This window comes from Gracilinanus agilis, chromosome 5, assembly GCF_016433145.1.
Source record: "Gracilinanus agilis isolate LMUSP501 chromosome 5, AgileGrace, whole genome shotgun sequence".
Classification (NCBI taxonomy): Eukaryota; Metazoa; Chordata; class Mammalia; order Didelphimorphia; family Didelphidae; genus Gracilinanus; species Gracilinanus agilis.
In genome coordinates, this window is record NC_058134.1 from 269,994,719 (window position 1) to 270,011,965 (window position 17,247).

At 37.5% G+C, this 17,247-nt stretch overlaps 2 non-coding genes across 2 annotated transcripts; one reads left to right on the forward strand and one right to left on the reverse strand.

Moving 5' to 3' along the window:
- Positions 1-1,044: 1,044 nt before the first annotated feature.
- LOC123250781 lies at positions 1,045-1,155 on the reverse strand. Its single transcript, XR_006506422.1, has one exon. It is a non-coding gene; the product is annotated as a U6 spliceosomal RNA (small nuclear RNA).
- A 751-nt stretch (positions 1,156-1,906) lies between these two features.
- On the forward strand, positions 1,907-2,013 carry LOC123250859. The gene has a single exon (XR_006506475.1). It is a non-coding gene; the product is annotated as a U6 spliceosomal RNA (small nuclear RNA).
- Positions 2,014-17,247: the final 15,234 nt, after the last annotated feature.

A 17,247-nucleotide genomic window follows, 5' to 3' on the forward strand; every position in this document is an offset into this window, starting at 1 on the left:
GGGGGGGGGGTGAAGGGGAAAGTAAGAGCATGAATTATGTAAGCATGTTAACTTTTCTAAAAAATAAATATTAATAAATGTTAAAAAAAGTTGAATTACAAGAGTTAAATAAGTAATAAACCCCCAAACACAGAGCATAGCATTAAATAGCATATGATGGAGAGGGAAAATAGCATAATATTTTCTTGGGCATTTGTTTCCTCCTAAGATAATTTTCCTAGTACAACCTTCCAGATTTCGTCTTTTAATAGTATAACTTTTGAAAACTAAAGAGTCATCTCCCTATCGTGAGAAAGCGTCAGAATTGGACTTTACGCAAGTATATTATCAGTAAATGACCATCATCAAATTCAACTTCATAAAACTTACTCAGATTCATCTATTCAACTTATTTTCCTCCCTTTTTTTAAACCTTTGAATGCAGTCCCAACTAGTCACAATAATTGTGTGGCATTATGGCAATGAAAAAGTACATTTAGCAGGTCAAAGCAGGCCATTCTTCCCTTTATTTTCCTCATGAATTGGTATCTTTTTTTAAATGCGTCTTCTTCCACAACATGACAAATATGGAAATATGTTTTGTATGGTAGCTCATGTATAACCAATAGCAAATTGCTTGCTATCTCAAGAAGCAGGGAGTGGAGAGAGAGGGAAAGTAAGAATGCATAACAGAAAATGTTAGAAAATGAATGCCAAAAATTGTTTTTACATGTAAGTGGGGAAAAAAATAAGACATTACTGAAGGAAGATAAATTTTAAAAATGGATGATGCAAAATAAAAGAAAAAGAAAAGGAAAAGGATATTTATTTCTTTTCTTATTTTTTACTTTTAAAAAAATCTTTGCCATCCATCTTGGAATCAATACCGTTTATTGTTTCCAAGGCAGAAGAGTGGTAAGGGCTAGGCAATGGGAGTTAAATGACTTGCTCTGGGTCACACTGCTAAGAAGTATCTGAGGTCAAATTTGAACTGAGGACCTCTCATCTCTAGGCTTGACTCTCAATCTACTAAACCACCCAGGTAGAAAAATTTCCCTAAGACCCACTTGTATGGAACACTTCCTGAATTTGGGTGTCATCTTTGCCCAGGGGCCATGTTGTTCTTCTTTCTCTGTATTATTCCAATTTTAGTATATGTGCTGCAGAAGTAAGGACTAAATAAATATTTTACTTTCAAAAGAACTCCAGGTATAGTACAAGAGATAAGACTCATGCAGAAAACTCTCTCACCTCTCATTTCCCAAACTACAGCCTTCTAAACTTCCAAGAAATTTAAATTATGAGTTCTCTTGGATCTGGTTCCTCCATTGCTAGCACTACAAATGGGTAGAACAAGGGAAAAAAGGCTCCAAAGCCCACTCTCTCAGCATGTCCACAGGGTCCCATCAGTGCTTTGCCAGCAACCTAGAGAAGATTAGCTAGCATTAGCAAATTGATTACCAATCAGTCCTATGTACTCCAGGCTCTGAAAGGTATTGCATCTCAGCACCAGATCCCAACTGAAGTCTTACCATCATGGCTCCTCAAGACAGAAGCCAAAGCTGGGAAGACATCTGCAGCCAAGAGAAAGAGGGAAGATCACTTTATTAGTGGTGGAAGTAGTTCAATGTACTTGTAAGGCAGTTTCTTGACTGCCATTCATTCTGCCCACTTTCTCTTTTCAAGGAACCTTGCTAAAATCCCATCTTCTACAAGAAGACTTTTTTAGTACCTCTTAATTCCAGTGTTTTCCCTCTCAATTATTTCCTCTTTATTCTGAAACTACCTTCTTTTGTATATATTGTTTGAATATTGTCTTCCCCTTTTAAATTGTAAGCTCTTTGAGGGCAGGAACTATTTTTTTGCCTCCTCTTGTACCCTCTGGGTCTGCCTGGTACATAGCAGATGCTGAATAAATGCTTATTTAGTCCTTACTTCTTCAGCACATATACTAAAATTGGAACAAAACAGAGAAGACTAGCATGGCCCCTGCGCAAGGATGACACCCAAATTCATGAAGCATTCCATATTTAAAATAAAATAAAATGGTTATTGAATTGAATAGCACTGAATTAAATCTTACTGAAATTTTTCTATATCTTGTCTGTCTTCTGAGAGTCTCAGTCTAAGACTGCTACCAATGTGGTCCTCTAACCAGAGCCCATGCTGGATAGTGCCATCAGCTAATGATGAAGTCCTTATTAAAGAACCTGCCCTCTCTGAGCCTCAGTTTTCTCATCTATAAAATGAAGGGGTTGGACTAGATAATTTCCAATACCCTCTTTTAGCTACAAATTTATGATTCTCTGATTTTAGAAGGAAAAGATTTCTTTCTTCTCCTCTCTCCCTCTTTGCCTCTGAATTCCAGAGATTCATTGGTCTAAAGCCCATAGTTGATTTTCCTTCATTATTTAAACATATCACTTTGGGAAACAAAAAGAGGCATCTTGTGATTTCCTAATGAAGTGTCAAGCTCTTTTTAAAAAATACTGGTAGAGAAAGGAAGGAAAGAAAAAAAGAAGAACAAAGATATTTCCCAAGCTCGAAGGACCTAGGTATCAGGGACGCAGAAATGTGGTCTTTCTCTGTTAACACCCACCTGGATGTTCTTGATAAATAATTCACAAGCAATTTGCTTGTTTGGAAGATTAAAAATGGATTTGAAGCTCTGTTTTCCCTCAAAGTGCCTGGCGTTGATTTGAGCAGCAAAGACAATAATAAACCAATTTTTCAAGAGATTTCATGCCAAAGGGAAAATGTGGAGAGGTGGCATGGGGCCAGGTTTTGTCCAGCTCCATAAAAACGTTTCCAAAAGGGAAGAATCAAATGTTGCAACTGTTCCCAGTTCCCACCGATGTGCTTGGTGTAGAATTGCTCTATTTCCGGCCAAAAGATGTATGCATCTGCCTCTCAAAGCTTAAACCACATTGGTTGACAAGAAATAAGCATTGGGGAAGCATATTTTTTTCTGTCGTTAAAAGCATGTTTTCTTTTCATTAGGTTTTAAAGGAAGCACATTAAATTAGCATCCTCAATTTTGAAGTCAAAGCTGTATCATTTTCACTATTCAGCACTCATCTCAAGAGGCTCAGGGCCCTGAGTAATGAGGCTAGGGCACAGGAGAATGAGAAAACTGGGCTTCCCAGAGCGGTAATACAGTCACCAAACAATATTTGATTCAAAGGCTACATGCCGACCCTAAGCAACCATTGATGTCCACTATGAATATTTGTTACAAAGGCTGGCTTCGTTTTTCTCTTCTTAGCTCTCGCCTGGAACACCTGTCTGCTCTCACACCAAGGAGGGGAGTGAAACAAAACCTAATGAACAAAACGCGTACATGAAATACAATCCTTCTTACATAAAAGTATTTTTAAATTGCTGGGCTGAAATGAGCATCTGACTTTATCCTGACTTTCTGTTTCTCTCTCTCTCCCTCTCTTTGATTAGCAAATCATCTATCATTTTGACTTTGTGGAGAATTCAGATGATAAGTGAAAGATACACACTCTGGGAGCTCAGTTTCTCTAATGTTTTGTTTATCTTTTTATTATTTGTAAAATTTGTGCCCTCTGCTCAAGTACAGTGGAGCATAAGTACCTGAAATTAATGTGCCTATTGCATTAAATAAATACAATCATAAAACAATAAAAACAACTTACTCTATTCAAAATTACAAGATGGTCTGAGTATTCTTCCAAGGCATTGGGATAAATCAATGACTTCTCTGTTAGTATATTTATCAGGGAGTCAGGATCTTATTGGTATTTTGTTGTTCAGTCATTTCAGTCATATTGAAGAATTCTGCCAATGGAAAAATATAATAAACAAATAGGAAAATATAATAAGCATGCTTATTTAACTCTTCAAGGCCCTGTTTGAGGTTTTCTTGGAAAAAAGTACCGGAGTGGTTTGCCATTTCCTTCTCCAGCTCAATTTTACAATTGAGGAAACTAAGGCAAACAAGTTGCCCAGGGTTATACAGATAGTACAGGTCTGAGACCAGATTTGAATTCAGGAAGATAAGATTTCCTGACTCCAAGTCCAGCACTCTATCCCTTGTGCCATTTAAGTGCCTAAATCATTGGGATAAGTAATTCCTGGTGTAGAAACTTCTTCTACCAAAGAAGATTATCAAATTCCTTATGATTTATAATCTTAGGGAATAGCCTGGGGCTCTAAGAGGTCATAGCAATGGTATGTGTCCAAAATGAGACATAATACTGGGTTTTCCTGACTCTAAGAACAGCCCTCTCTGTATTATACTATACTGCCTGTCTAAAGCTTTTATATATGGAGAATAAAATATAGACTCTCCAATTCTGTGCATCCACTAATCTGACTAAAGCCAAATATTTGCTCTCTCCACTTTGCTTTGAAATAGAGAGGCAGGGTTATGGCTAAGCCATCTGAGTCACAGTTAAGATGAAGATGGGGCTCTTTCTCAGCTTTAATTCTGAAGGAAAAGAATGAAACATCACCTTTTCAAATCTAATGGTCTTTCCACTTCAATGGACTGACTTGTTACAGTTAAGGTAAGTGAGGTCCTCCTGTAAGCATCCTTGGCTTCAAAGGGTGATTTGTTGTTCTCTAAGTCTGAACAACTAGTAAGTAGCATAATCTTCTCTCAAGTCCTTCAGTCCAGTATTCTTCCCACTCTCAGGGATCAAAAGGACCATAGATTTAGAGAAAGAATCTCAGAAAACAACTAGTCCAATCTGGTCTCAGACACTTCCTTAAACTCAGCCCTTGTCACTCTTCTGTCTTTTTTAAACTTTTAAACTTTCATTTATTTATTTATTTGCTTGTTCACTCATTTATTTATTTGTTTGTTTTTGTTGATTAATAAGATTTTGATTTGATTAATAATTATAATAATTATCATATTATTGTATTATATTAATAATCCATAATAATAAAATAATTAATGATAATTAATAATTGGTTAATAAGAAAATTACTCTTCTGTCATAATTTATACAAGACATAAAGAAGGTAAGGGTTAAAAAAAAGAGAAGAAACCAAGTAGTCTGGCATCCCTCCTCATTTAGCAGATAAGGTCACTGTAACCAGAGAAGGCAAGAGACAGTCAAGATCTAGATAGTAAATGTCAAAGGCAGGATTTGAAACCCGATCCTCTGACTCCAAATCCAACACACTTTCTACTGAACCATACCATCTTTTTATTTGTATCATGAGATGACAACTTTCAGTCTCTATTAACAGCCTAATAATTCCCCAACAAAAATTTTACTATAACTATAAATCTACTCAATTCACTCAGAATCAAGAGTTCTTATCTAATGATAAAGTAAAAGACACAAAGGTCCTCAGGTCCATATCCCACTGAACCACATTAATGGATGAGTCCTGGACAAATCTTGGCTTTTAGAACAACTAGGGAGAAAAGGAAAAATGGAGAAGAGGCATAAACGATACTTCAGGCTCCTATTCTCATTTGTCATATTTCCCTTTTTCACTTTTCTCTATCCTTCTCGACCAGTATTCCTATCCCACACCTCCCTCCAAATACAGTAACATTGGAAACCACTGTTACAGTAACTTAAAGAGGATAACCATTTCCCCAAATCATGAGTCATTTCGACAATCATTAAAGTCTAAATGAATTAATGTTTAGCTTATTATAGCATTTTTTAAAAAATTAACACACATATTATATTTTCCCATTGGCAGAATACTTCAATGTCATTTTTATTAATCTTTTCTATAGTCCTCTGGGACAAGTTTAAGTAATTTCAATCAGCTTCAATGCTTTAGTAGGCTAGCTATTAGTCTGTGAATTTTTGGTCATGGCAACCCTTATGACTCCAAGGTATTAGATAAAGAAACTGAGGTATAAGGAAAACTTAAAAACTAGCTTAAGTTCCAGAATGAGTCAATAATAGAACTGATTAAAGCATAAAGTTTAGCTCCTCATTCATTCATTCATTCATACTAGGGCAACAAGATGGTGCAGTATATGGTGCCTAGAGTTAGGAAGGCCTGAATTCAAATTTGTCCTCAAATACTTTACTAGCTGTATGACCCTGGGCTACTTACTTAACCTCTGTCTGCCTCAGTTTTTTCATCTGTAAAATGAAGATAATAATGACACCTGCCTCCCAAGGTTGTTATGAGGATCAAATGAGATAATAATTGTGAAGAACTTAGCTCAGTGACTGGCACATAATAATCAATTTATGTAAATGTTACTTATTAGCAGTTATTATTATTCAACTATTTAAATTAACATTTTCCAATCAAAACTCCAACTTCTCTTCTTCTCATCTTCACTACCAATTGAGAAAGGAAGAAAAAATAAAATGCCTGTTAAAAATATATATTAAAACAATACAACAAAAAATGTATTAATCTGCACGATCTATCCTGTCTCTAGTGGAGAGGTGGGTATACAGACTCGTGAGTGCTCTAGAAGCATGGTTGGGCATTGTGTTGATTAGAGATGCTAAGTCTTTCAAAGTTGTCTTTACAATATTGTTGTTATTGTATAAGCCATTTTCCCTGGTTCTACTCACCTTATTCTTTATCAATTCATTAATCTTTCCATAGTTCTCTGAAACCATCTCCTTCATCCTATCTTATACACTGTAGATTTCTATATTTTAATACCACATATATAACTATCAAATTTATATGTGTATATATAATGTGTATAAACATGTATATATATATTTATATATTATAACATATTCAGTCATTCTCCAATTGATGGGCAGCCACTCAGTTTGTAATTCTTTGCTACCACAGAATAAGCTTGTTACAAATATTTTTGTACATCCTAAGAGTATGTTTTGCTTAAATATGATTCCCCATTGTCTTTTTTCCTCTTCCTCTCCTATTTTCCTGTGGGTAAAATGTATTTTTGTATCTGACTGTGTGTCTATTTTTCCTTTCTTTGACTTGTTCAGATGAGAGTGAGGTTTCATGTCAGCTGTTAGAGAGAGAGAGAGAGAGAGAGAGAGAGAGAGAGAGAGAGAGAGAGAGAGCCCTATCCCTTCCTCCGTATTCTCCTTGTTTCTCCCAGTTATATGCTCTGAGCCAAGGCAGTCTGATCACTACCCTCCTGGTCTGAGTTCTACAAGTTCCTGACCTGGATTTAGGTCTGAGCATCACACCTCTGACCCTGCCCCAGATGGAGTGCCATAATACTATAATTATACAAAGAGTGACAGAACTATAGGCTCCCTTTTGGTCTGTGATTCCTGCCCTGGTCATTCTACTGCAGGCTTCAGATTGGGTCAGAGTCAAGAGACTTGTTTAGTAAGGAAATACGGGTAGTAAATGACAAAACTGAGCCCCTGCTTTGCTCTGGATGTCCATGCTACACAGATGCTGCTTGCCTCTGAATGTGCTTGTCTCTCCACACACAGCCAAGACCTACATATTCCTCACCCTACAATGCTGCCCCTTAGGCTCAGGTCCCTATGACCTAGAAGTGGGCTAACAGAGGAGCCAAGGAGCACTCATTCCTTTGTTCTGCCCAAATTTAGGCTCCTCTGCACTGGATTTGAGACCTCTTCTTGCTCTAAGGCTTACTCTTTCTCTGTGCTAAAATACCCTACATAGATATTACTGAATAGATCCCATTCTTTGTGTCCCCAGACCACTTTGTCTGCCTCTCTTTGCAGACCTATTCTGGGGCGGGGAAGACTCACTGAGATTTTTTTTTATCATTATTTGGTCTGATACACTTTCTAGATCTATTTGAATCTTTTCATTCAACTATAAGGAGGAGGGTAATCAGGGAAAACTTGATCACCTTCATGAGTTCCCCAGTTAACTTCATCAGATTATAGAATGAGGTTTTTGAAGGACATTTGAAGGTCTTATCTGAAGGAGAAACACTTCTATTGTGACCTTGCTGAGAGAAAACAGGAGACTCTTCTTGATTTTAAGGGAATGAGCTTGCTCCAAGGTAGGTGAAAGTCAGAGGGATTTCCCATTCCCTTCATGGTCTAAAAGTGAACTAATAGAGATTCTCTTTTCCTTCATGACTACCTCTTCATCTTTTCCCTTGCACATTTCTCTAGAGTGGAACAAGGAGGAAAGAGAGAAAGAGGGAATGTCTCCATCCTCCACATCACAGTGGTTAATGATGACTTTCAGGATAATTAACCAAAGAAGATGCATTTATTAAATGCCTAGTATATGCAAGACACCCTGCTAACAGTGAAGAAAATATGGTAAAAAATGAAACAATTTCTGACATCAAAGAGATTATCTTTTCCTGAAGAAAACAAAATATGACCACTGAAGTTTACCTGAGCCTTATAGGAATTGTAATCAATCTCTTAAGTTCTTAGCAGCTCTAGATCTCTTCATTTCTCATGGCTCCCACTTGCCATTTCCACTCCCCAGTTACAATTGTGACTCAGAATACTGAGGTGTCTGTTTCTGCTTCCTATGCCATCTCAGAGAAAACCCTCCTACAATGTCAGAAGACAGAAGAGAAGTGAAAAAGTAAATAAAAACTATCATATCCTTTAGTTCCTAATAAATGTTTATTACTCAAATGATTCATTATTGATTAATTGGTTATCCAGTCAAATGGCCTTTACCCCTTTAGTTAAAAGATGAAGAGGTTCCTTGTGATTTCAGATGAGTGGCTAGAATGGTGGACTTGGAATAAGGAAGACCTGAGTTCAAATCCTACCTCTGACATTTACTTAACTGTGAAGTAACCCTGGGCATGCTGTTACAGCCTCAGTTTTCTCATTTGTACAACTGAAAAAAAATAATAATAGTATTATTGCACAGGGATATTTCATGAGCATCAAATGAGATAACATATGTAAAGTACTTTGCAAGACTTTAAAATATTATCATCATTATTACTGATTATGATTAATAATCTATTTACATCATAGTATAGTGGTGAGATCTCTGATTTGGAGAACTCTGGGCCATTTCCAATGATCTATAGGACTTTGGACTTTGGGACTGTGCAGCATTCTCTTGTTCCTCATGATGGCACCAGGGAGCAAAGGCTGCATCCAAAAGAATCAGCCACTAAGCCAGGAAGAGCCCTCTCAATAGATTTTTTAAAAAATTTATAACCAACTTAGAATTGATACAAGTATTGGTTCCAAGGGTGAAAAGCAGTAAGAGCTAGGCAACTGAGGTTAAGTGATTTGCCCAGGATCACACAGCTAGGAAGAATCTGAGGTCAGTTTTGAACCCAGGACCTCTCATTTCCAGATGTCTCCAGGCCTTGTTTTCTATCCACTGACTCATCTAGCTGCTTCATTAAAAGACTTTAAAAGAAGTGACTTTGCTTTCCAACTCTCTTCCTTTCTCTTGAACTCTGTCTTGGGGACTTCCCAATGAGGGAGAAAAGAAAAGTTTCTCTTCTCCCTTCTCCCTAACCAGCACATCCAAACGTCAGCCCCTGGCTGCCTCTTGGATTATGTGTGAATCTGAAAGTTGGGGGGAACTCTGGTCTCCCTCAGTGGGTGCCCATGATACAGCTAGAAGTGTTACCCACAACTCCTCCCTTCTCTGAAAAGATGATCTTGAAGGAATCATGAAGCCAAGTCCTAGATTGGCTTGCCAGAAGACATGAACCCCAAATGTGTTGTTCAGAGAGCCCAGAGCTAAGATGTAAATGAAATGTCTCTCTAATAGTTCCTTAATGTTTTTAAGTATCAACCTCTGGGAAGAGTTTAATAAAAATTATCGATCCATGTGTTGTGTTTAAGTCTCTGCCAAAAGGTGCTTTAGAATCTTTGTGTTTTTAGCATTTCTTTTGGATGGTGGAAACAAATAACTCTTCTATCCTTGAACCACATAGTATACTGAATACTTTTCTACTCTCTTTTGGCGAGACTCTAGACTTTATGCAAACCTAAGTTAGCATTAAGTTATTTTTTCTAGAACTCCAGGTTGGGGGCATAAGGGACTTGAATTTGAGAAAAACAACTTTACTCTTTAGAGAAGCTCCACAAAATTGAATCCCCTTCTAGAGATGGGAGTCCCTTAGTGGGAGAAGGAAAATGTACCAGCATCTTGGGCACAGTGCCAGTCTTTTGTTCCACTAGTATCATCAGAAACTGTTTTTTCTCTGCATGAATCATCCATCTCCTTGTGTCCAGAGGAAAATGATGGAAAAAGACAAAACCCAAGAAGCAGAGCCTTTGGGATCTCCTTCCAATGGACTAGAAGCCTGCTGAGGGCAGAGATTATTTTATAAATAGCTATCCCTAGTGTCCAGCACAATGCTTTGCAAAAGAGGGGCTTTGTATTGAATTTATTAAAATATGACATTTAAAAAATGATTGACATCCAATTACATCTAAAACTAACAAAATGACGTTTATTCCTAACACTTAATTTATTTTGGCAGAGAGAAAATTAAATGATTTGAGTCATGGTCTTTATTTTCTCTTACCATTCAATAGTCTAATATGCAGTATTAGTAATAGTAGTAAGCAATAGCCTGTCTGTATTGAAGATGCATTAATTTTACCTTCAATAATGTAGCCAAGGGGATGATTTTCCTTTATGGGAAAGGAAGGGGGGAAGATTTATTGAGTATGAGAGATGAGAAGGACCTTAAAGATCATTTGATCCATTGAAGAAAAGTTCACATTTACAGGGTACATCTATATTTACAAAACACCTCACAATAACAATGCTCCATCTTACAGAAGTGTAAATCAAGGCTCAGAGAGAAGTGATTTATCTGTCTTCATAGATCTAGTAAGTAGGAGAAATAAACATTTCTGTAATTGCCAACTATGTACCAAGCACTGTGGTAAGTGGTTTATAAATGTTATCTCATTTGGCCCTCACAACCACCCCTACATAAGGAGTGCATTTATTTAAGCTCTTATTTTCTGTCCTAGAATTGATACTAAAGCATCGGTTCCAAGGCTGAAGAGTGGTAAGGGCTAGTTAATTAAAGTTAAATGATTTGCCCAGGGTCACATAGATAGGATGTGTCTAAGGTCAGATTTGAACTCAGGACCTTCCATCTCTGGACCTGGCTCTCTATCCATTGAACCCATGATCAATATTGTTATTAACCCCATTTTATAGATGAGTAAACTGAGTCAGACAGAGGTTAAGTGACATGCCCAGAAGCATCTGTCCTAAATTTGAACTCAAGTATTCCTAACTCTATACCAGATCTCTGTGCACTCCGGTGTCACCTAGCTGCCCAGTATTGACTTTGAAACTAGGTTTTCTGACTTCATTTTGAAGGATCCTTCCATTCTGCTGTTCTGATTTTTTTTAACAAATGAGAAAACTAAGAACAAAAGAAGTTACGTGAGATTACTTTCCCATATTAATGGTGGTAAGAATCTCTCTCTAGTAAACCCTTCCAAACCAGTGCTTTTCCCAGTAGATGATAAGATAATTTTCATCCTCTAATGCCAAATGGAAATAAGAGGACTCTCAAGTAAGTCTAGGTGATGGGTTTGGCATTGAGATAGTCATCTAGCCTCCACTCAATTGTCATATTAGCATCAGCAATCTCTACCCAAGGAAGCCAAGGTAGCCCAGTTAAAATTTAATTTTCTTTCTTTTTAAGCCCAAAATTATTTTTTCATGAATGTAGTATCTATGTGGCCTATATTTTTGCAAGATGAGGGAATATATTGTTTAACTGCTGGTTGACCAACACTTTACCTAAAGAAGATCTAGGAGTTTGGTGACTTCAAACCCAATACGAATCAACTGTACAATATGGCAGCCAGAAAAACCTAATGAGATCTTGGAGTGCTTTAAGAAGGAAGCAAGAAAACAAGTCACCATGCTAAGCATTTTACAAATCTTATTTAATCCTCTCCACAACCCAAAGAGGTAGATGCTATTTTACTCCCATTTTACAACTGAGCAAAATGAGGCAGGCAGAAGTTAAGTGATTTGCTTAAGAGTCACATAGCTTACATGGGTATGAATCTGAATTTGAACTCAGGTTTTCCTGACTCCAGTCCCAGGCCTCTGTCCACTGGGCCACCTAGTTCTCCTTAGCCTCAGAAGAACAATGGGTAAAGATTGCAAGGGTATGTTTAAGCCTGATGTAAGGAAAAAGACTTGCTAGCAATTAGAACTGTCTAAGAATGAAACTGGGAGGAAGTGCATATCCTCCTCACTAGCTAGAGTTGTTGAAGAAAAGGCTAGAAAGGAGGCAGCTGAATGGCTCAGTGGAAATGGGAAGTCCTAGGTTCAAATCTGGCCTCAGACACTTCCTAGCTGTGTGACCCTGGGCAAGTCACTTAACCCACATTGCCTACCCCCTTATCACTCTTCTGCCTTGGAACCAATACACAGTATTGATTCTAAGATGGAAGGTAAGGGTTTTAGAAAAAAAAATTAAAGAAAGAAAAGGCTGGAAAAATTATTGGGATGTTCTAGACAGGGATTTTTTTCTGGATTATGAGTCCCTTCCACCATTGTAATTCTGCAAGAGTCTGGAATCCTTTTCCAATGGAAAACCAAAGCAAAATTCTGTCCATGGGGCCAAAACAACCAGCTTTTGACATGTGGACAAATAACTGGATGATCAATCCCTTTTTTGTGTCTAATGGTTCATTGCTGGCTGTAGGTACCCCATTTTGCAGCAGTCAGTCTCAGTGATCTGATTCATCACTTTCAACAGCCCCCCATTAACATTTCTCTTCTTCCACATGATCAACAGGTGCAGGAGTGCAGCCCACCTAACTGCCATTCATCATTCCAGCTGCCATTATTTTCTCCATTTCTCACTTCCAGTTAACATTTTAAAGAAGCAGATTTAAGCCTTTGTCTTCTGCTGGGATCACCTGATGAGTCATGGCACGTGGAGAAAGGAGAGATGTCAGGAATGTTTAATAAGCGATGATTTAAACAAGGGACAGATTTGAGCAAATTAACAAAATCAGCATGTACACTGCTCCAAGGTAGCTTCTCTTGCTGGTAGAACTAAATGAAAATCAGGACCCAAAGCAGGAGTTGCATTCTGGGTCCAAGTCGTGCTGCCAAAGTGAAAAGACTGCCAGGCTGGTAGCTGAATCACTCCCTCTGCCAGTTACAGCTGGGTTTTTCATCCTCATAATGAATCTTGTGATTCTAGTAATAAGAAGAACTCAATGGCATTCTGGAGCTTTATTCTTATCTGCCTCCACCCCACTCCAAATCCCAGGCAGTGATTGCAAAGCAGATACAGGCATTATAGAGCTCATCAGTGCGAAAATGACCTAATTTACTCAGATGCAAAAAAAAAAAAAAAAAAAAAAAAAAAAAAAAAAAAAAAAAAAGTCTTGGGATGGAACACTAGCTCTAAGGAAGAATTCTCTAACCTTTAGAAGTATTCAAAAACCAGATTGAACTGCTTTGGGAGGGAATGAATACCAGTATGGAAAAGGGTTTCATGCTTTGAGTTGGAGTTGTCCTAAAGGACCTTTGGCATCCTGTCCAACTCTCATATTTCCTGATTGGGTAACTCCAGGAAAAAAAAAAAAAAAAAAAAAAAAAAAAAGATGATGTTATGCCCTGGGAAGTCACCATGGTAACACTGAACAACAACTTTGGACTCAACTTGGTGATCTCATCAGCACCGATGGGTTCGATTATCTCTACGGATGGTTCCCAGGACCACATCCCAGAAGTCCTCACCTCCTATGTGAATCCTAGTCATGCATCTATTGCGGTATAGATATTGTCAAGTACTTACACCTAGAACTTTGTCCTGCCATTGCGCTTTTACCCTCTGGAAGAGAGACTTTGTATAACTGCCTCATTTTAATCCAATTCATGTGCAAGTCAAAGCATCACCCCATGGACTGACTCAATGGTCCTCTTTGAAAATGAAGAAGGGGGCATCTAGGTGACTCAGTGGATTGAGAGCCAGGCTTAAAGACAAGAGGTCCTGGGTTCAAATGTGATCTCAGACACTTCCTAGTTGTGTGACCCTGGACAAGTCACCTAACCTCCACTGCCAAGTCCTTTAGCTGTGGGTTCCTGGCCAAGATCATAGTCGTTATTGCCTTCCTCCTCTCAAAATTACTAGCACAGGTGTTTGTCCTTCATTTTTGAAGATGACCAAGATGTCTTCACTCATTTGTGAATTAGATTTAAGTGAGGCAGAGTTGAACACAGTTCTCAGCCTCACTATCCCTTCTAGAATGATCAAAGTCAGTGGTGAGACATAAGTTAGGATGACTGGCGATGGCCCAGGATATAACGGATGACGGTGGCTTCTTCAACATCCAAGGTCTGAGGTCTCCACCGCTCCTGCTTCAGCTCCCTTCTGTTCTCATCTTCAGAGGGAAATCTCACGTGCTTGGGGTAGGCATCCCTCTAACTCACCAATGGGTTTGAGACCCATCAAGTTACCTTCAACTAGGTTTAGCCCATCTGTTGAGATAGTTCTACTAGGCTATGGCCACTGAATAGGCTATAGCTTCTTGGAGCCACAGGTGAAAGTTGGGTGGACACCAAAAGTGGATGAGCAGCCCCAAAAAGGGAACAGTAAGTTCTAACGCCAGAGGTGCTAGTTCTCCCCAAACACCCCAAACACTCCGCTAACATAGCACCTAGTACATAGTAAATGATTAATAAATGCCTGTTGAATTGAATAAAATTAAAAAGCTTTTGAATGAAAAACTCTAGTTGAATCTATAGTAGATCTAAATTATTATCCTTTAAAAATAAAATTACAGTTTCACGTTAGAGAATAAGAGGCTTTAGTGGTCACAGAGAGGCAATATAGCACAGTGAACAGGGTTGGACTTGTAGTCAAGAAGATAAGATCTGAGAAAAGGACCCATACGTACAAAAATTCTTTTAGCATTTCTTTTTGTAAAAGGTAGCAAGGAAATAAAAGGAAGCCTATCAATTGGGGAATGGAGAAACAATTTCTATTATATGAATGTAATGACATGAAGTCAGTTCAGATAAAATACATATTTTGAAAACATGAATTTGTTAGAATGTTATTGATATAGTAGGGAATACTTTTTAGCATAATTCAAATTTTGAGTTTGTTTCAGCAAGATTTCTTCCTCCAGAAACATTAAGGATGCAGAAAACTGCACCACTTAAGATTACTCACAGGGTGCAACCCTTCCAACACCCACTTCCACAAGCAAATCTCCGGTTTTTTCAAGTGCTCTATTTTTTTGTATGTCTTTTGGTGCGGGAGGAGCTCCAAGAAAGAAGGGTTGGTGCTAACCACCACCACCTTCTCCTTTGGGGGGCCAGGAATGGCAACCTGCCCAATTGCTCATGCAGCCTGGGATACAGACTCAGCAGCAGCTAGAACCACTGTTTATCATAGTACTTACAAATTTCTTAACCATTTTATATATATATATGTGCACATATATATGTTTTAATATAATATAAAATATAAATGTTACATATAATGTATACATATTATATTTCTATATAAACTATTATATATAATATAAATATATATCATCTATAAATATATAGAAAACTTTGCTACTCTTTACAAAAAAACTCACTTATCTTTCAACTTAGACTCAATAATGTATATTGGTTGCAAGGCAAGCAAGTAGTAAAGGATAGGCAATGGAGGTTAAGTGGCTTGCCCTGGGTCACACAGCTAGGAAGTGTCTGAGGTCAGATTTGAACCCAGGACCTCCTCCTGTTCCTAAGCCTATCTCTCCATCCATTGAACCACCAAACTGTCCCTTTTGCAGCCATTTTTAAGTCTCCTATCTTTTTGTGTTTGTGTCATCATGAAACTTTTGAATGTTATACCCCAACTTCCTTTTCCTGCATAATCTCTATATTTTTAACTGAGTGATTTTGCATAGCTCTGCACTGTAGTGTTGTCCTATAAGAAAGGTATCTGTATCCAAAAAAATACCACCATTTACATCCCAATAAATTGACTTATTACAAATGGCGGCCAGGACTGGGCAGGGGGATAATGAAGAAGATAGTTTCAGAGATCCCTGGAAGATTTCCATGAATTGATGTAGAATGAAGTGAGTAGAACCAGGTGAATAATTTATACAATTAAAAACATTGTAAAATCAACTTTGAATGAACTCTGATCAATCAATGCAATGCCCAATCACGATTTCAAAGAACCAATAGAAAATCATGCTACCTAATTCCTGGCAGATTGGTGATGAGCATAGAAATGGATTTTACAAATAGATTTTAGTGGGCATGGTCAATACAGTTAGTGCTTTTTTGGATTGTGCTTATTTGTTACAAAAGTTTCTTTTTTTCTTTCTTGGAGGGGTTGGGAAGAAAGAGTAGGTAGAAGAGAGTGATAGAGATTTTTGTTCATTGAAAAAATTAAACTAAAATTTTAAATCGTATTTAAAAGTGGGTGCAGGCTAGAGACAGCTGGAGAAGATGTAGAATAGTCCATGCCAGAGACTAGATCCACTGGAACTAGCAAATATGCATAGTTTGGAAAAGTAAATGAAGTCCAGTCCATAGCTCTCTTCTCCTTCAGTTTCCCCATAGTGAGCCCCAGAAAAACAAATGAAAAAATAGAATAGCAATGTCAAGGGGAATAAAAGTCTAAAGAAACAAACAAGAAAATAAAACCCAACTAAAATATAGAAGGAACAAAGCAAAGCAGAGAACTGATAGAATTTTTAAAATTTTGTAACAATATCTGAATCAGCTAAAACATCAGTGTATAAGAAAAGATACAACATATCCTGGGAGATATCTTGACACATTCAAAGAAATTAGTCAAAAACAAGAAGTTTCAAGGAAACCAAATGACTGAATAAAAGAAAAGCAGAAGAAAGAAAGAGCAAGAAGAAGAAGAGGAGAAAGAGAAGAAGATCAAGTGGGAAAATTATTGACTTAATATGCAAAAAATAAAAAAGATTATGAGGAAATATTGAGGTGTCTAAAATTTATTTATTCCAAACCTTTATCTTCATAGACTCCACAGTTCTCCAGAGAAAGAACTGTGGGAGCAGAAACACAGAAAAAAAAACAACTGCTTGATCACTTGGGTCAATGGGGATATAATTGGGGATGTAGACTCTAAATGATCACCCTAGTGCAAATATCAATAATATGGAAATAGGTCTTGATCAATGACACATGTAAAAACCAGTGGAATTGCATGTTGGCTATGGGAGGAGAAGTGGTAAGAGGGGAGGGAAAGAATATGAATCATGTAGCCACAGAAAAATTTTCTTAATCAATAAAAAAATTTAATTAAAATAAAAAAAAGAATTCACAGTTCTAAGGCAGAAGAGAACTAAGGGGTTAAGTGACTTGCCTAGGGTCACGCACTTAGGAAAAGTCTTAGACCAG